This window comes from Prionailurus bengalensis, chromosome A2 (genome assembly GCF_016509475.1).
Source record: "Prionailurus bengalensis isolate Pbe53 chromosome A2, Fcat_Pben_1.1_paternal_pri, whole genome shotgun sequence".
Taxonomy (NCBI): Eukaryota; Metazoa; Chordata; class Mammalia; order Carnivora; family Felidae; genus Prionailurus; species Prionailurus bengalensis.
This window is the reverse complement of record NC_057348.1, coordinates 50198427-50218614: the sequence shown is the minus strand read 5'-3', so window position 1 is coordinate 50218614 and position 20188 is coordinate 50198427.

Below are 20188 nucleotides of genomic sequence, written 5' to 3'. Positions count from 1 at the left end.
GGGAGGGATATGGTCCTGGAATGAGAGAGGATACATGTGTGCTTATGTGTGTGTGTGTGTACATATGTGTATATGTGTGTATATGTGCATGGGTGCATTCATGATATGTGTGTACATATGCATGGTGTATGCACATGTGTGTATATTTGCGTGTTTGTGTGCATGGAGTGTGTATGTATAGGGTTGTATGCATGGGATGTCCATGTATAGGGTGTGTGTATCCTGTGTGCATGTGTGTGTGCATGAGGTATAGGTGTATAAGTGTGTGTGTGCATGTTTATGTGTGTGCATGGGGTGTGCATGTATAGGGTGTGTGTGTGTGTGTGTGTGTGTGCGTGTGTATATGGAGTGTGCATGTACATTGTGTATGTATGAGTGTGTGCATGTGTATGTGTGCATGTATATGGTATGTGTGCATGTTTATGTATGTGTGTGCGCATGGAGTTTGCATGTACATTGTATGTGTGTGCATGTGTATGTGTATATGTGTGTGTGCATGTATATGGTGTGTGTGTATATGGGCTGTGCATGTATAGGGAGTACGTGCGTGCGTGTGTGTGTGTGTGTTTACCAGATGGGGAGCATACTGCTTAAAAGGCTGGAGGAACTTCCTACCCTGACCTAGTTTTCCTCCCTTAGTTCCAGGGCCCTGTTATTCCATGTAGCTCCCAATACCCAACCTTCATTGTATGGTTAGCTTGTTGAGCCCACGGCCAACTTCAGTTTCTAGTTCACATGCAGCCCTTGCTATGGAGAACGAAGAGACAACTGTTTTATTCACAGTCAGGACAAACAACCCAGGTGGAGTTATGTTTCTCAGCAGGAGGAGAGACCCTTCCGGCTCAAGCAGCCTGGACTCCGCCGGCTTACCCTCAGAATTCCAGGCTGCATATGCTTGTGTCTAGTGGTCGGGGACTGTGGAGAGGACGTGGCTTTGGGGGTCATATACCCTCTGGTTGAAGCTCTGGCTCTGCCTGTTGTCAGCCGAGTGACACAGCAATTCACTCATCTTGCTGAGTGTGTTTCGCCACTGGTGAGATGGGGATGACAGCACTAGATTTGCAGGGCATGTTGGAAAGGGACGGGATGTGCAGAGCTCAGTCAGTAGGTGCTCCATACTGGGAAAGGCTGTGTCTTCCCCTGAAGGAGAAGAAAGAGGTGACCTGGATATAGGGAGCTAATATTTTCAAGAGCTAATATTTTAGGGCAAAATTAGTCACTGTCATTTTAGTAACAATTAGTTTCTGTCCCATGGTTGGAAAGCCAGGCATGACTTTAAGGGGGTTGGGGCAGAGGGTGGGGCATTCTGTAGGGGAGATAGCACAGTGTGCACAAAGCCACATGATGTGGCCTTGTAGCCACAGCCTGGGCTTCCCATTCTGGCTCAGCCACAATTCACCATGTGGACTCACGCACCTTGTGGGAGATGCAATGAATAGTGTGTGTGGTTTGTATGGCATTTGAGTCCTCAATGGTGTGAGAGGTTAGTAGTATGTATAGGTTAATAGTATACAGAAAGAGGCAACTATTGGGAGGGAGAGATCAGACCCTTAACATTGGGGGTAGAGCAGAAGGAGGGTTCTGTAGACTATGTGTGTCCCCGAAAAATTCATATGTTGATACCCTAACCCCTGAATGTGATGGTATTTGGAGATGGGACCTTTGGGAGGTAATTAGGTGATGAAGGTAGAGCCCACATCAATGAGATTAGTGCCCTTATAGAATAGACAGGGATCTCCTTTGCCGTGTGAGGATTTAGTGAGAAGACAACGTCTATGAACTAAGAATCAGACCCTCACCACACACTGGTGGTCTTCTGGTCCCTTGATCTTGAACTTCCAGCATCTAGAACTGTGAGACACAACTTTCTTTTGCTTCTAAGCCACCTAGTCTATGGTACTCTGTTAGAGCAGCACAGAATAAGGCAGATGGTGTCTAAGTACAGAATCTAACGCTATGTGATACAAGGCAGTGGTTTCCAAAAGCCAGTCGGAGTTTTGGGACCTGACTGCAGCAGCCTTCCCTAGAAAGTTCGTCAAAGATCAAGATTCCCAGTCTCACCCCTAGATATTCAGGATATTGGTGTCTAAGATTATGTAACCTTAATAAATGCCCCAAGATGATTCTTGTGCATAGAACAGGAAATTGGCATTTGGAGTCAAAATGATTGGGCTTTGGAATCAAAATTGTCCGCCTCAAATTTCAGTTCTTAGCTCATTGTGGGCTTACTTTCTCAAAACCTCAGCTTCTTCTATGAAATGGGTACAGTCCCTGCCCTACCTACATCCCAGGGTTGTTTGAAGGCTCACATAAGACTTGGAATGTGAAAGTGCTTGTAAATCAGCACACCGCATATATATGTATCTTTCTTATTACCAGTGGGAAAGATAACGTTGATGGTTTCTAAGGTTTCCTGTTACTTTTGACCCTGCCCACCAGGGGGCAGCAGGTGCACACACACGAAACCTTGGAACAGTTTCTCCCACAAGTGAGTTCCTTGTCTCATGAAATCAGAACTTTAGGAAGGTGGTGCTCAGCAGTTCATGGGCCACGGAGACCCTTGCAAGGTCCGGGCCTCAGGGAGATTGAGGTGTCTCCAGAAAGTTCTTCAGGAATGCATGCAGTATATTTATACTGAATATCATTCAGAGGCTCCAGTTAAAATGTTTTATCCTTCCAGAAGGACATCATGGGAAACAATACTGACTGACATTTAGGAAGCCAGGCTGCAGATGCCAAACCAGAAGTTAATGGTTGAGGTCAACACATTGGCTCTCGAAACCAATTCATTCGTTCACTCACTGACTCATTCGTTCATTCATTCAGTAGATACGACTGACTCCTTCTCTAAGCCTCCGAATCTTGATTTCATCTCAGGTCGTGATCTCATGGGTTTGTGAGTTTGAGTCCCATATGGGGCTCTATGCTGGCAGTGAGGACCCTGCTTGGGGTCCTGTCTCTGTCTCTGCCCCTCCCTCCCTTCCCCCCTCAAAATAAATAAATAAAACTTAAAAAAGAAACCCCCAAACCGAGACCTTCTCTGTGCTGGGCACTGACTAGGGCAGTCACAGGGAGAACAAAGTTGAATCAGGTCAGCCACTGACCTCCTAGCCTTGAGGACTGTTCTTTAAGATAATGGTGAACATTTTTAGAGAATTACTCATGTATCAGTTGCTGTCCTAGGTTCTTCATATGTGCTAACTGATGTGAGCCCTACCGGGTAGGTATTATTATTACCTCCACTTGACAGAGGAGGGCATTAAGGTCCAGAGAAGTTAAATCAAGGTCCCACTTTGAGGGGAGAAGCAAGGATTTAGACATGGGCAGTGTGACTCCAGAGCCCATGATCTACCTGGTTTAATGGAGGAGGCAGGCATGATAATGACTTCGCAATAAGAGCTGTAAGACACTCATGCCTTAGTCACTCCTTGTTCCCAGACACGCTGATGACGCCTTACTGAGCCGGGCAAGGGGGCAGTGCTGGGGAGATGATGTGGAGGTGGGGATTAGAGAATCAATAACCCCAGCTCCTAGGGCAGGACGGCGCTGAGGTGTGCTCTCTATCGCCCTCTGGTGCTCCCCAGTGGGACTGAGCTCTAGGTGGTCTCCGCGGTATCAGCTCCAGTATGCATGCTCCCTGCCTTCCTACTTGTTAGGTCGCATTTCCTCTCACTCCTACTATTGTTTCCTGGAATCACCTTCCAACTAAAGGATTGCAAGGGCTCCCATTGCAATCCTTGGTTCAGGACCTGCTTTGGGGGGAGCCCTCCCTGTGACACCTATCTCCCTGAAGTTTGTATCCCTTAAGGAGTAAAGAGCTGGATCCAGTTTATAGCTAGAGCCTCAGCCCCGAGCATTCCGGGGCTGAATGGAGTGGAGTTGGAGGCTAAAAAGACTTGCAGGGAGGGGGCATTGATTTGACCCAGTGCGGAGCAGCGAAGGCCCCTTGGAAGAGATGACATTTGAACTGCTGAATCTGGATGCTCCCCTTACCTCTCTGCGAAGGGGCATTCTCTCTCACTGATTTCCTCCTTGCCTTTGGAACCCACATGCTTCTCAGAGGTCTCAGAGAGTCATGATTCAGCCCCCCGGGATTCCAGTGCCTGCTGAGCCCTGCGCTGTCAACCTCAAAGCACTTTCTTCCCACGGATTTATCAGCACCGTGAACCAAATGATTGCTTCCGCTTGGCTTTCTTTAGCCATGTGAGGCCACAGGTCACCTTTTGGGGCCTGAGTTTCCATCTGCAAAATGGGGGCGGTAATGCTCCCCCACCAGGCACCTGTGAGTCTCAGTGTGACAAGGCGAGAATGGGCTGTCAGCTCAGGGCCTTCTGGGGGGACTCCCAGCACAGCACTGTAACCTTGTGAATGAAGGTGGCTCATCACTAGCTGTTTACCTCTGCCCCCCTCACCCAGGCAGTCTTTCAGTCTGGTCTTTGCCCTCCATGATGGTGTCCTGGATTCCTGGAAGAAGTCAAAGGGAAAGAGGCTGTGTTTCTTGCCTGTTTCTTTTGGATGCCCCCAACACCCAGTAGAAATCCAAGCATCTCGCGTTAGAGGCACGGGGCCAAATAGGCGGTCCTGACTCCATCCAGGAGACCCAACCCGACATCTGGACTTCATTATGCTAACAGAACCTCACCTCCTCCCACCTTAGTGTGCTGCACAGCTCTGTGGGATTCATCTAACCTGTCTTGGGAAGGCACTGCGATTCCTTCCAATTCCCTGTTCCCCTTTTCACTGATTGAAACAGGTAATAATCACGGTGAACATTTATTAAGCCTTTACCAAGTGCCAGGCACTATTCTACCATTTTACAAGCGTTTAGCCCTAAATCTTCTTAACAACCTTGTGAAGGAAGGACAGTTTTTATCCCCATTTTACAGATAAACACATTGAGGCCCAGAGAGCTTAAATTTTTTTTTAACATTTATTCATTTTTCAGAGATAGAGACAGAGCATGAGCAGGAGAGGCAGACACAGAATCAGAAGCAGTCTCCAGGCTCTGAGCTGTCAGCACAGAGCCTGATGTGGGGCTCGAACTCATGAACTGTGAGATCATGACCTGAGCCGAATTCGGATGCTCAACCGACTGAGCCACCCAGGTGCCCCAAGAGTTTAAATCACTTGTGCAAAGTCACAGAGCAGGAAAGTGCAGAGCCATGCTGTCTGGCTTTCAGTCCTGGGTGCAAATGCAGTGGGCCAGTATAGACGGTGTGCTTATGTGCCCAAGAGGGGGTGACCCCCAGGACTCCAGGGGAAAAGTGTGTGGAGCAGCTGACAGCAGCAGCAGGGCCTGCCCGAGGCCGGTGGGTGGACAGTATGCCTGCCTGTAGGCGGCTGGAACAGCTGCGGCTTTTCGGAGGCCCCAGCCTGGCAGCTGCTGGAAGGAAGTGCATTGTTCTTCTTGGGCAGAAACTTGGGGCCCAACTTTCTCTGTGGCCGCAGCTGACTTGGCCTCTTCTCAAGGTGGCTGGGTCCCAGGTCACCTCTTTAGCCACACCCGAGAGCAGGAACTTTATTTTGCAGTGCAAGTAACAGTCCTGTCCGTGGCTTCCTAGTTGTGATACCGTCCTGGGGAAGGGGGCTAACAGAGCCCTGTGTGATCCTTCTCCCTGCCAGGAATTCACGCGGCTAGAGTTACTCATATGTTCTACTGTATATGATACATGATATATCCCACAACGTGTGTGGGATAAGTTGTAAAATCACCCCTACATTTGGATAAATCCCAGCTATGCTCTTTTTAGCCTGAAGACCTTGGCTCATCAATCTCTGAGCACTCGGTCTGCCCATCTGCAAAATGGGATGTTAATAGTAGTTCCTCCTTCAGGGGTGGTTTGAGCACTAAGGGTATATAATGCCTGGAAAGCCCCTACAGTGGGCCTAGCACATACTAAGCACTCCGTAGTGGTCACTGTCATTAAGCCAGTGCCAGCGACTATTATTATCACTCTTGTTGCGTCTGTCTCAGAGATCACTGCAGGACTTAATGACTTAATGCACGGCACACTGTAAGTGCTCATTAAAGAGCCGTTTACTATTTTGGTGTTTTATTTTACTAAGTTCTTTTATGCTCATTTGGTTCTCACTCTGGATCTGAGGGAAAGCTGGAAATGCATTTCTCATTTGAAAGACGTTCTGACAGAAACATAAAAAAGCAAAATGTCTTGTTCCAGGTTTCCTAAAGAGTAAGGGTCAAAGTCGTGACTGAAATTCAAAGCATTCAGGCTCCAAATCCTATGTCCTTCTTAGGCATTGAAGTCTCTTTGAAATTGACCTTCTGTTATGTAGGAAACAGCCTTTCGTCTTTTATTTTTATTTTTTAAAGTTTATTTATTTATTTTGAGGGAGGGGAAGGGCAGAGAAAGAAGCCGAGAGAGAACCCCAAGCAGGCTCCACACTGTCAGTGCAGAGCCTGACATAGGGCTCAAACTCATGAACTGTGAGATCATGACCTGAGCCAAAATCAAGAGTCAGACACTTAATCGACTGAGCCACCTAGGTGCCCTGGAAACAGCCTTTTAAACCACACCAGCTTCTAACTGCTTATTTATAAAACACTCTTCCACCTACTGTCCCAATCTGATGTACTCATTAATCCTTTGAGACCTATTTACTTTAAGACCCATTTCAAAAATGAGAAAAATGAAGTGCAAAGAGCTTGAGCGTCCTGTCCAAAGTCACGTGGGTTGGACCAGAGCTAGGACCTTCTGGTTTCTTGACCTCCAGTATGGAATTGAAGAGAGTTCCTTTAAGACCAGAAGAGGTTCAGGAGTCCCAGGAGGCACATACTAACACAGAGCATGTTCTTCCTTCCCTGTCCTCTCTTCCCTGCTCAGCCTCCCACTGTCTGTGAGGCCCCTGTTCTGACTCTAGTTTTGTCCCCTCTTGTAACTGATGACTCCTGTTGAGCCGTGTCCTGGAGCCCAAACCCGCCCCACTTCTCACAGTGCAGACCATTTTGGACATCCGGAGCCTTCTCTCCCGGCATCCAATCCCGGACGTCCCTAGGTCCAGCTTCCATGCTCTTATCCCAGACCTGCCAGCTTGCCACACATCCACCATGCAGCTTGGCCAGGACTCTCACTCATCACATACCGCCCTCTCCAGACCAAGGCAGGACACTCGAAGACAGAAGAGGAAGGTGTGCAGAGGATAGATGTTGCTGACTCCAGCAGCAAAGAGTGACCTAGATACAGCGGAAGAAAAACATAGATGGACACATGGGTGCTGGGTCACTTGGTTGTGGGTCCCAGAAGCCTTGCTCACCCTGATGGAAACAGTTTGTTGACATGCAGAACTGGAAAGCCTCAGGTGGTTTCTGGCCTGGGGCCTGGGTGCACCCAAAGGTTGAAACAGTGCCATGGGAACCTGTTTCTCTCCACCTCTTGTCCAGTTGGGTGACATGCTGTCCATCCACCTTAATTCCGGGCTTATGCTGACTCTCTCAGCAACTCTTACAGCTAAGTGCACATGGCTTTCCTGATTGCTCCAGAAAAGGTTCCAGTACTGAGACTCATTGGGCCGAATGGCCTGGTTTGGGCTAGCTTAGTGCCAATGCCTGGGGCCTGGGTGATGAAATGAGCTGATAAGCCAAGCCTTGATCCAAGGATGGAACCAGCTCCATGGAAACCTCCTGGATACAAAAGGGGAGAAGCTTGGTTCCCTTAGGATAATCTGGGTGCCATTCCCAGAATGAGAGGAGAATCCATGGGACCGAATAAACAATGCCCAGGGCAGCATTTGTGCACACTTTAGATTGGCACCTTCCCCAACCAACCTCTTTTCATCCTGAGACAGTGAGCTTGGACCTGTTCAGTGTCATACATGATAGAAACCCGGGTGTACAGTTTCCTTTGAGGATGCAGGGGCTGGGCTGAGACTCTCTGAAGCTAGGCAGCAAAGTCAGGCTCTCCACTCTCCTTCCTCCCTGTGGCACACTGTCCACTGAGGATTGCTCTGCCTCAAAGTGGGGAGCTGGTTCAGGAAGACAGAAAGCCAATTGCTTCTAAGGGACACGTGCTCTCTTCAGGTAGTGCAGAATGCAGCCTCTTAGAATGACAGAGTGAATGAGGGCAAGCTGGGCTGCAGGAGCCAGTGCGGTCTGGCCCTGGGCGGCGACAGGCAGACTGGGCAGGTGGCTTTGGGTCTGTGGTGGTTGGTAGGCATGAGGGAATCTCGACTCTTGCAAGGGAACAGACCAGATTCCATTATGCAAACATGAAAATCCTCCTGGCCTCTGCTGATTTCTCTCATCCCTCCAGCTTGGCTCTGAGAGAGCTTTCTCAAAGAAAGATCCACTCAGTGACTGCCCCTGTACAGATGCAGAAAAGCCTTCTTAGCTTTGCCCTGGAGCATAGAGCTGGAGATGCGGCAAATGATCCGTGAAGGGATGGGATTTGTATTGACAGACATGTGTTTATCCAGATCAATTAGGGAGAATTATTTATTTATTTTTGCAACACTCCCCAAACAAGGCTTTGCGGCTGATAATGACTTGGAGCTGTGCAACACGAATGACAAAAACGTGAAGCGAGATGAGAAAATGATTTGCCAAACTGCCTCTGGGGGAGGGGGCTGTATGGCCGGGAAGAGATGTTGTGATGACCTCTTGGAACAGAGAGCAGGATGCCTTATAAGTGGCTCTGCATAATTAAGGAGGGGGCAGTTGGACATTGGGAGGTTTTAAAAGCTGACCCCTGGGGGCTCCTGGGTGGCTTAGTCGGTTGACTCTTGATTTCCACTTGGGTCATGATCCTGGGATGGTGGGATCAAGCCCTCCATCAGGCTCTGTGCTGAGTGTGGAGCCTGCTTAAGATTCTCCTTCTCCTTCTCATTTTCTCTCTCTCTCTCTCTCTCTCTCGCTCCCTCCCTCCCTCCTTCCACCCCTCTCCCTCGCATTCTCTCTCCAAAACAAAACAAAAACAACAAAACAAAAATGAAAAAACCCTTCCACTGTGTGGAGGAAGGACGACAGACAGGAGGAATAGCAGAGAAGGGCCTGAGGCATGTTGAAGTGTCAGGTGGGGGACATTTCAAGAGAAATTCAGGGTGCTGGGTGGTGTGGGCCTTCCCTGGGAACATACACAGTGTGAGTAGAAATTGTTAAGAGATCCCCAAGGTTTGGTGGCCTGAATCTCTTCTCTTTGCTTCTATAGCCCGGGAGGCCATCTGGCAGAGGTTCTCTTGCCCTCTGGCTTCCTTTTGGTTTGGCCAATGTGGAGCCAATTTATGTCTGGTCAGGGCATCAGAGGGAATGAGGAGAGTGATGTGTGTGTGGCGGGGATGGGGGGGCTGCTTGTTCCTCTGCTTCCACATTGCCTTGAGTTGGCTGTTGCCAGCCCAGGGAACCAACCACACCCTGCCCATACCTTTGTAAAATTTTCTTCTATTAAACACTCCCTAAATTGTCTTAATTTGAGTGTGCTGGCTGTTTCCTGCCAAGACACTGACCAACGCTCTTGGGATGAGTGCATTTCTCCCGGAAGCCTGAGAGGATGGGTTCTGCATCCTGGGTGGGAGGCCCAAGCAGCGGTTCACTCAGGCGAGGAAATCGCTGACTTCCGGTTGTAGCCAACAGGTGCTCTCGTGGGATCTCCTGGCAGCCTGGCTGGCCCTAACAGCTATGGTCTCTGGGAAGTAAAAACTGTGAGTCCCAAAATAATCAGGGTGGCCCTAGGAACTTACCCAGGCTGGGGCCCCTTGCGCCATCCCGGTGTGGTATTCTTTCGACTGAGGCTGGGGACAATGAGGATCTGGAGACTCAGAGAGTGGGGAGTTGGAGAATGGCTGGGGGTGATCACTTCACTGATGTGAAAACTGTAAGGGGCTCAACGTTACATGTCAGGTAGATGGCAGCGTTGAAAGAGCTGAAGGATCGCGAACACAGGGCTTGGTTTAAGATTAGTTACACTGTCAACCAGAGGAGATGTCAGACAAGTAAGTACAGAGGGCAGCTGGCCAGATTGGAGGGTGCAGAGCTCAGGCACTTACAGAACAGTCCGGGCAAGTCAGCTAGGAGATTGAAAAGATGCTCCTTTTCAACCATTTTTCTGGTTATAAAAGCAATTCAGGTTCATTATAGGGCATTTGAAAACCACGGCATAAAATAGAAATACACAGGATCTTACCACTTAGAACTCAGTTGCTATTTTAGTATCTTTTCTTCCAGGCTTTTTTTTTTTTTCCAGTATAGTGGTCATTCTGTTCCTACAACTTTGTATTCTACTCCCTTCTCTTAGCATTATGAGTAAACATTATGGATAAACATGATTTTTAAAACTGTTTTTTATATCATGCAGATTGCCATAGCTTGTTTTTGTAACTATTCCTGTGATAGTGGGCATTTAATTTCTGTTTTCTAATTTTTTTGCTATTATGGTTAAACACACACATATAACAATGTATACACATATCTAATGTATATTGTTCAATATATCATATATATATATATATATATATATATATATATATATATATGTTTCTGTCCTTTCAGGCCATGAACCCACTTTTAAAATTCTGCATGAAGGAAATAATCAGACATGAACATAAAAATGTGAGTACAAAATTTGTGCGTGACATTATACATATACTTTAACAGCTCCTGTTATGTGCAGATAAATTGCGTTCCAGAGAAGCTGTGCTCGTCCTATTTCTTGTTCAGGTCAGGTGTTCATGTGGCTCTGCCTGTCTGGAGTTGGGAAGGGCCTCATTTCAAGGCCCCACCCCGCCCCCAGGTCCCACCTTCACCACCATTCGTCTTAAAGGTGAGCCCACTGGTAGTGAGCATATGCAGTAGGTAGGTGAGAGTTTCTCTGGCTCCAAGGGTAATACGTATCTATTTTCCACTTTCTAGATGTTTCTTCCCTCTGGGACCAATTCCATAGCTCCCTGGAAGGTGATACAATGACCTTGGGCTTGAACCCAAAGAGTACAGGAAATTTTTGGCAGGTTGCTGATGGGGTGGTGCCAACCCACTTAGAGTAAATACACTGTGTGTTGGGCTCACATGGAAAGAAGCGTCTGCAACTTCCTCTCACGGGCTCAGAGCCACCGCAGTCTCCTCCAGGAAACTTCCTGAGCACTGGGACCCCCTGGCAGGAAGCAGGCAAGATGGGTTTGAGAAAGGATTTATGTATGGGGAATGGGAGGAGTAGGCATGTGCTAGGTGTGGAATCAGGAGACATGGGCCTCGAGAGGCCATTGGTACAAAATCAACGGTAGAACAAGAACCAGGTGTTTAGCCTCTCTGGGTCTCGGTTGCTTCACCACGTGGGTTAGTGTTGGAAAGATTTCTAGGGACTTCCCAATGAGCTCACACACACACACACATACATGCCCCAAATATACATTTTACTGCATAGTCCACTTGGTGGATGGTGAAATGACAAATCATCCATCTTTAATGTTTGGTTTCCGCCAGCTAACCCTAATGCTGGAAATTCACTTCGTAGATTGCCAGTAATAGCTATTAAAACCTAGAGCTTCCGTGCCCCTGACAAGACCATCTTCCTGTCTCTACGCTTGTGGCCCCATCATGTCCTGTGGCTGGGTAGAGTTCATTTCATGGTTAACTCAGAAAAATCTGATTAAGAAAGTTGATCCCCAGAGCTTGTGTTTGGTCTTATCCATTGTGTGTGCTATCATCCCGGATAACTTGCTCCCTGGGTTGCTGGATGTGACCATCTTATAGATGTAGAAACTGAGGCTGAGAGAGGGAACATGTCTAGCAAGAATGCCTACACAGTGAGAGGTAGAGCCAGGATTAGAATGTAAATCTCCAGATTCCAGGCTGGTGCTTTACTTATTCAACCTGTGGTTTTGCAAAAGTAGAACCTCTTACAGATGAGTCTTACTTGAGTCCTCTCAACTCATAAACAGATAGAAGTAGTGGGGAGGGGGTTCTGTGTGGCCCAGAGCCTCATCCCCACCCTGGGATTTTGAAGCAATTCCATGGATCTTCACAGTTGCACTTAGAAACCAAGCAACCTGCCCCATCCATTTACTTACTCTCTCATTCATTTATTTGTTCAACAAACTCATGGTGAGTACTTGTTATACCTTAGGCTCTGTGGTTAAGTGAGCTACCTCCTGTCCTTCCAATGAATTCTCTGCCCTTGCCTTTTTTTCTTTATTAAATTGTTCAGAGTTGTTTCTGTTGCTTTTCATCAATGAGCCCTAATAGGTACAAGGAGTTTATACCATCCAGGTGGGGGAGCTCCTTTGGAAGATCTTAGGCAGGGGAGTCTCTGGGACATGTTTGAATGTTATATAGCCCATGCTGGTGAGTGGACAATGGATGGCTTGGTTCTTGTGGGGGTAGGAGGTAGATAGGAGGCAAGAAGACTGGTTAAGTAGTAATGAAGACCAGAGAAGAAATACTGAAGGCGTAAGCTAGGTCATTGCTTGCACCAAAAGCAGGAAAGTGTAATGATTAAGAGCTTGGTCTCTAAGGATCAATCTGGGTTTGAATCCTAACTATGCCACTTACTTGTAAGTGTAAACATGGGCTCGTCACTTAACCTCTCTGAGTCTGTTTTATGGTCCAGATAGGCTAGATAAGAGTATTTCTGCTTGTGGAGAGAGGGAGAATTCACTGAAACAACTCAAAGGAAGCCTGCACAGTGCCTGGCTCATAGAAAGCATTCAGTAAATGCTGTTAACCCTTCATGGTGAGGATGGTAGTGATGAGGAGGATGGTGATGATGGAGGTAGTGATGATGGTGATGATGATAAATGAAGATGGTGAGATGGTGGTGGCGGCAATAATGATGACAGTGAAGATAATGATGGTGATGATAATTATGGTGACATCTACCATAATGGATGGAGATGACAAGTGGAATTTGAAGAAAAAGTCAGGATTTCTAAGCCAGGTGACCGAGAGACCACCTTTTAAGAAAAGAAAAATACCATTCAGAATATATTCATATGGTTATATGCTTTTGTAGAATTTGAAAAGTTGGGTAGTATTGTCAATACTACCCAAAGCTATCTACACATTCAATGCAATCCCAATCAAAATTGCACCAGCATTCTTCTCGAAACTAGAACAAGCAATCCTAAAATTCATATGGAACCACAAAAGGCCCCGAATAGCCAAAGGAATTTTGAAGAAGAAGACCAAAGCAGGAGGCATCACAATCCCAGACTTTAGCCTCTACTACAAAGCTGTCATCATCAAGACAGCATGGTATTGGCACAAAAACAGACACATAGACCAATGGAATAGAATAGAAGCCCCAGAACTAGATCCACAAACGTATGGCCAACTCATCTTTGACAAAGCAGGAAAGAACATCCAATGGAAAAAAGACAGCCTCTTTAACAAATGGTGCTGGGAGAACTGGACAGCAACATGCAGAAGGTTGAAACTAGACCACTTTTTCACACCATTCACAAAAATAAACTCAAAATGGATAAAGGACCTAAATGTGAGACAGGAAACCATCAAAACCTTAGAGGAGAAAGCAGGAAAAGACCTCTCTGACCTTAGCCGTAGCAATCTCTTACTCGACACATCCCCAAAGGCAAGGGAATTTAAAGCAAAAGTGAATTACTGGGACCTTATGAAGATAAAAAGCTTCTGCACAGCAAAGGAAACAACCAACAAAACTAAAAGGCAACCAACGGAATGGGAAAAGATATTTGCAAATGACATATCAGACAAAGGGCTAGTATCTAAAATCTATAAAGAGCTCACCAAACTCCACACCCGAAAAACAAATAACCCGGTGAAGAAATGGGCAGAAAACATGAATAGACACTTCTCTAAAGAAGACATCCAGATGGGCAACAGGCACATGAAAAGATGTTCAGCGTCGCTCCTTATCAGGGAAATACAAATCAAAACCACACTCAGGTATCACCTCACGCCAGTCAGAGTGGCCAAAATGAACAAATCAGGAGACTATAGATGCTGGAGAGGATGTGGAGAAACAGGAACCCTCTTGCACTGTTGGTGGGAATGCAAATTGGTGCAGCCGCTCTGGAAAGCAGTGTGGAGGTTCCTCAGAAAATTAAAAATAGACCTACCCTATGACCCAGCAATAGCACTGCTAGGAATTTACCCAAGGGATACAGGAGTGCTGATGCATAGGGGCACTTGTACCCCAATGTTCATAGCAGCACTCTCAACAATAGCCAAATTATGGAAAGAGCCTAAATGTCCATCAACTGATGAATGGATAAAGAAATTGTGGTTTATATACACAATGGAATATTACGTGGCAATGAGAAAAAATGAAATATGGCCTTTTGTAGCAACGTGGATGGAACTGGAGAGTGTGATGCTAAGTGAAATAAGCCATACAGAGAAAGACAGATACCATATGGTTTCACTCTTATGTGAATCCTGAGAAACTTAACAGGAACCCATGGGGGAGGGGAAGGAAAAAAAAAAGAGGTTAGAGGGGGAGAGAGCCAAAGCATAAGAGACTGTTAAAAACTGAGAACAAACTGAGGGTTGATGGGGGGTGGGAGGGAGGGGAGGGTGGGTGATGGGTATTGAGGAGGGCACCTTTTGGGATGAGCACTGGGTGTTGTATGGAAACCAATTGGTCAATAAATTTCATATATTAAAAAAAAATTTTAAAAATGTAGATGGAAGAATAAACATCAAAAAAAAAAAGAATTTGAAAAGTTGGATATTGGATATCTTAACCCCAGTTGGTTCTGACTGCCTTCTCTGTCCTCTGACTTCCCCCTCTCTTGTGCTGGGTGGTGTTGGGGCAGCCTCAGGAAGCCTATGCAAGCTTCTTTAAATCTGTGTTGTCACGATATGCAGAACACCCAAATTATATTTACGTAACATTTCTTTACATTGTCTTATGGTTGTACATCAAAGCGGCCTCTGTTCCATAAATAGAAAGTGGCTACAAGAATTCAGTATGATGAAAATCTAAGTTAGTTAATCTTGGCTAGAGACTGTTGCCGGCAAGGGCTCCAAACCCGGGGCTTGCTTTCTGTTTCTTAAAAAGGGGGATCAGCTAACCTTAGAAAGGTGTTAAAGACACTGGCACCAAAAATGAGCCTTTCTCCTTGTAGTCACCAGCAAGATTTGAAGAGAGTTGATGGCAGAACATGACAAAGCTCTCAGTGTGTGAGTCAGTATTATTAAGCGCCGGGCTGTGGACCATCCACCCTACATCCTGGACAGTTCTGCCCCAAAGACGGGCTATCATATCTCCATGTCACGTGGTTACACTATCCACGACCCGTAGAAATTGACATTGACAGGTGGTCACAGGTACAAATTTGCTCAGGATTAATCGGCTTGGCCTTTGAGGCTGGCTTCCTCAAGCAGCAAAAGACAGGCATCTTCACACAACGCTTCTATTTAGAGAAGGCATCTGAGCAACTGGGTCTGGGATGGGCCAGGCTCTGCAGAAAGGGAAAGGGATGCTGGTGACATCGCTGGAGCCAGGGCACAACAGTGAAGCTTGGAGATCACCACAAATGAACTGAAAGGACAAGAGGTACACCCTTCCCATGAAGGGTGCTGAAGTCAGCAAATTGGTCTCCCAGAAAAGAGAAGCAAGGATGAGCCATTTTTCTACCATGTTTTTTTAAAAAAATGTTCATTTGTTTATCTATTTGAGTATGAACCGGGAAGGAGCAGAGAGAGAGGGAGAGAGAGGATCCCAAGCAGTCTCCATGCTGTCAGCCAAGAGCCCAATATGGGGCTCGATCTCATGAACCATGAGATCATGACCTCAGCTGAAATCGGTAGTCAGACACCCAACAGACTGAGCCACCCGGGCAGCCCACTCTCATGTTTTTAATGAGTGTGCTTTTCTCAGTCCCTGCCCTGCTCCATCACATTTCACTGAGATGACTTCCAGAAAGCCTAATAAGCACTGACATAATCACTAACACCAAAATTGACCTTTGCCAACTATTTGCATCCTTTTAAAATTGTCTTTTGAGGCTGTAACATTAGCAGTGATGCTCAAAATATTGGCACCATCCCCTTTTAAAATCTTTAATTATAGGGGCACCTGGGTGGCGCAGTCGGTTAAGCGTCCGACTTCAGCCAGGTCACGATCTCAGGGTCCGGGAGTTCGAGCCCCACGTCGGGCTCTGGGCTGATGGCTCAGAGCCTGGAGCCTGTTTCCGATTCTGTGTCTCCCTCTCTCTCTGCCCCTCCCCCGTTCATGCTCTGTCTCTCTCTGTCCCAAAAATAAATAAATGTTGAAAAAAAAAAATCTTTAATTATAGAACATTTCAAACATATACAAGAGTAGAGAGAGTAGTATATATAATGAGCCTCATGCTCAGCATCTAGTTGCAGTGATATTAACTCACAGCCAGTCTTGTTTCATCTATTCCCACCTCCCTGTTTTCCATTACCCCACTAGGGTATTGGGAAGGAAGTCCTAGAATTATGTTATTTCATCCACAAGTACTTAAGGACATGTTAGGTTGGGGGTGCCTGGGTGGCTCAGTTGAACATCTGATTCTTGATTTCGGCTGAGGTCATGATCCCGGGGTCGTGGGATTGAGCCTTGCGTCAGGCTCCATGCTGAGTGTGGAGCCTGCTTAAGATTCTCTCTCTCCCTCTCTCTAAAAAAAAAAAAAAAAAAAAAAGAATGTGTTAGGTTGAACCCTACGCAGTTGGTAATAGACAACATTTATTTGAAGTTGGTTTTTAGAGCGAAGATTCAAACGTGGTCCAACATGTTTTGGCAGCTTCTTCGTGTTGTTGCTCCTCTTCCGCCCACAAGCCTCCGTCCTTGTTCTGCCCCCCCAGGTGTAGAGCCATCCCTAGGGCGGAATTTAGAAGGCAGGCAAATTTGTCTTCGGAGCCCCCAAGCTCTTCTGGAGGTTGTCAGCTCTGTAGGGCTCCCACCCGCCTCCTTTAGGTACTCAGAGATTGTATATTTTCTACCACTTTATGAGTTTTGATTCTCAACAAATTCTGATTCTCCCCAAAAAGAGGTTCTAGAGATGAGAAGAGCCAATGAGTTAGATGGTAGAAGGGCCTCCTTGGTTCTTCTGGGCCCCGTGGGGCGGGCATATCTGTGTAAGGATTGACAGAGTCCGTGCACTGCCCTGTGACCTGGGCCAAGTCCCTGAACCTCTCTGGGCTTCAGTTTCCTCATATGCCACAAGAGAGAATGTTTGTTCGGTTACTGTTCCTTTCTTTCCCTGCCACAGAATCAAGCCTGCCTTGTTCGTCGCTGTAGCAAAATACCTAGTGTGTCGTGAGCCCTCATTCATCTCCTGGGCCAGTGGATGATGTGCTCTCAGGAGCCCTTCCACTCTGAAGCCCTGCTTTTCCATGACACCCAGACTGGCCAGTCCTGCCCATGTCAAGATGTCTCCTGTCCACCTCCCACCCCTGACTTTGCTTGGCTGACTGAGAAGAAAGTAACTGCAGACAGTACTGGAGGAGAAGGGGTCAGGGACACTGGATGCTGCTTTCCCAGTGTCCTTGACTGAATGTCCCCCTCCTGGGTGACAGCCTGGGTCCCAGCGCTCTGCTCTATTTCAGTCACCATTTGGCATGTGTCACCTTACAGAGGCCTGGGCCCTTAGGGACAAAAGGCCACAATCTGCTACAAGAATGGTAATTTGAGGAAAGTTGGCCCCGTGCCCCTGGGGCTTCGGTGTTCTTTGGGACCAGTTGAGTGATGACATCACAGACTTAATTACTTTCTGGGCTATGAAGGGCCCTCGTTTCTAGGCTTCAGCCGGTGAGAGGCCCCAGGGAGCCTAATTTAGGAAAAGGAATCAGTGGGATGGCAGCTGTTGAAAGTGCTTGGCTCATGCCTTCAGCCAGAGAATTTAAGGAGAAGGCCCTTTGAGATGCCTACCTCTAGGCAGGTCTTCCCTCCTGAGGCCTCTCAGTTCTTAGAGATGGAATGGCCCACAGAGGTCATCTGGGCCCGCCAACACCCTTCCTGACACCCCTAAGAGGTGGTCGTTCTGTCTGGGCTTGATTACTTCCAATGATGGGGAGCTCAGGCTCTCTGGGGATAACCTGTTTCATTAGTGGACAACTCTATCAGCTGGACAGTGCCAACCTGACTTCTACATGGCCCAGAATGCCTTGATGCCATTTCCATGGCCCTGGTATCACCTTGTGGAGCTGGATAAAACAGGTTTAAATTCCTCTTTCTTGTGGCAACCCTTCAGATATTTGAAAGCAGCTCTCATGTCCTCCCCGAGTTTCTTCTCCAGGCTAAACATAGCTCTTTCAGCCATTGCTCATATGACATGGCTTCAGTCCACACCACTGTCCTCATCATTTTCCCCTGGATGGGTCCCAGCTTTTCACTGTCCTTTAGCAGAGAGGAGTCGGATGCTCACTTCATTCCCACCCTCACACATCCACCATCACGGCCCGGCTTGGCAGACGCCCACACTCTTTACACGCAACAGAACCCCCTCCGTCTTCCTCACGTGTGCCACTGGGAAGCCACACCACACTCTGGGATTGGGGCAGCTGTGTTTCAAGGTCCAGGCACAGGGCTTCCAACCATCTGTCCCCATTAAAGTTTCACCTTGTCGAACTCCTGCTGTTGTTCCAGGCTGGCTGGGTATTTTCGGGTCCCAATCCTCCCATTCACCCTCCCAGCTCTGTGCTGCCTCTGCTCGCCGGGTCACAGAAACACGACCTGTGGGAATGGGCTGGTGTGTCCCTTTTCAGGCTCCCGTGAAGCCATTATTCGGTGCTCCCTCAGAGCGGTCATTCGACATGTTACAGGCTGTGTGGTCATGGAGCTCCCGTTTCTTCCCGCACCCAGGGATGGTTGGGGAGGCCGGGCTGCAATCCAGATACCCTGTGTCCAAGCACAGCCCCTACTGACTTGTACTGGTGAAGGCACTGAGGTGGGTCAGCGGTGTCTCATGCACAGTTAACTCGGGCTACTCCTAGTGACCTCTGCTATCTGGAGGACCCTGGAGGAACCCTCCGTGTTGCCCTGGAAGCAAGAGGGAAGTGAGCTTGGAGGCGGCAGTCGCCTGTGTGGGGTGCTGGGGTGCAGGCTCCAGGCTTCTGGCTGAGGTCCACAGGAAGGGCTGGGTCCTGGGTGACAGATGCAGGGAAAGGGGAGCCTCCCACCTCATACAGCCCTGCTCACCTGTAGAACCTTTCCAAGGGGCTCGACTCAGTGGGTTCATAAGTAGTGGGACTGTAGGTTTCAACATTTCTCTAGTTTATTTTTCTTACTCCTTCCCTCCCTTTCCTCCTTTCTCACTTTCTCTGCTTTCTTTCCCTTTTCCTCCTTCCTTTCAGCACTGCCTCCCCACCCTCAGCACAGTCTGTGTTCACCAAGGCTGTCAGGTCACAGGCCACAGGGCAAGACACATGTCAATCACCAGCATCCATCAGGGTGGCAGGCGTGCCCAAGGTGCTCACAGGGTACTACCGGAATGAGGGTTTCTGTGCAATCCCAGGGCTTGAGGTTCTACTCGCTGGTCTTCACGAGCCCTTGAACTCCCCCTGGAATCATCACTCTCTGGTGTCCAGATGACAATGTCCAGATTAACTTCCCCACTTGAAGGAGAGTAAAATTTCTCTGTTAGACTCTGGGCTTATTTTTGGTTTGAAAAATGTACCCCTGTAATAGGTCAAGCTCTTAAAGTCAGCTCAAGTCATTTTCGGATTCAGGATGCTTCTGAATTTGGGTACAAAGCCTGGGAGGAAGCAGCTAACCATAGGCCAATATGTATTGGAACCAGGGGCAACTGTGGGCTGGGAGCCTGCGAGAACCAGGAGCTCTTAGCACCTTCTGGAAAGAGTGTAGATGCTCACGTCAGTCTTGGGTTTGTAGGATGGCTCTTCCTCTCACCGTGTGTGTGATGTTGAGCCTCTTAACCTCTCTGAGCCTCAGTCTTCCACATCTGTAAAATGGGGATAGTCCTTTGCAGTGTCAATTGTGAGGATTCATTGAATTAGTGCAACACCTGGTATATGACAGACATCACATTTATACCTTTGCTGTGATGCCTCTAAGAGCACCGTGGGCTCTCGAAAAAAATCTGTGACTCTTCTGAAAGGGAAAAAAAAGGAAAAACGTTTTCTGAAAGGAAAATGGTGGAGAATATGAATAATAGGGATTTCCACGGAGGGCTTGAATTATGGTTTCAAGCTGACTTCTAATGTGTGTCTCTCAGGCATGTAATTTTGTGTAAGTTTGCCTTTCTTCACTGTTAAGTTTCATTAGAAAGTCTTTTGAGA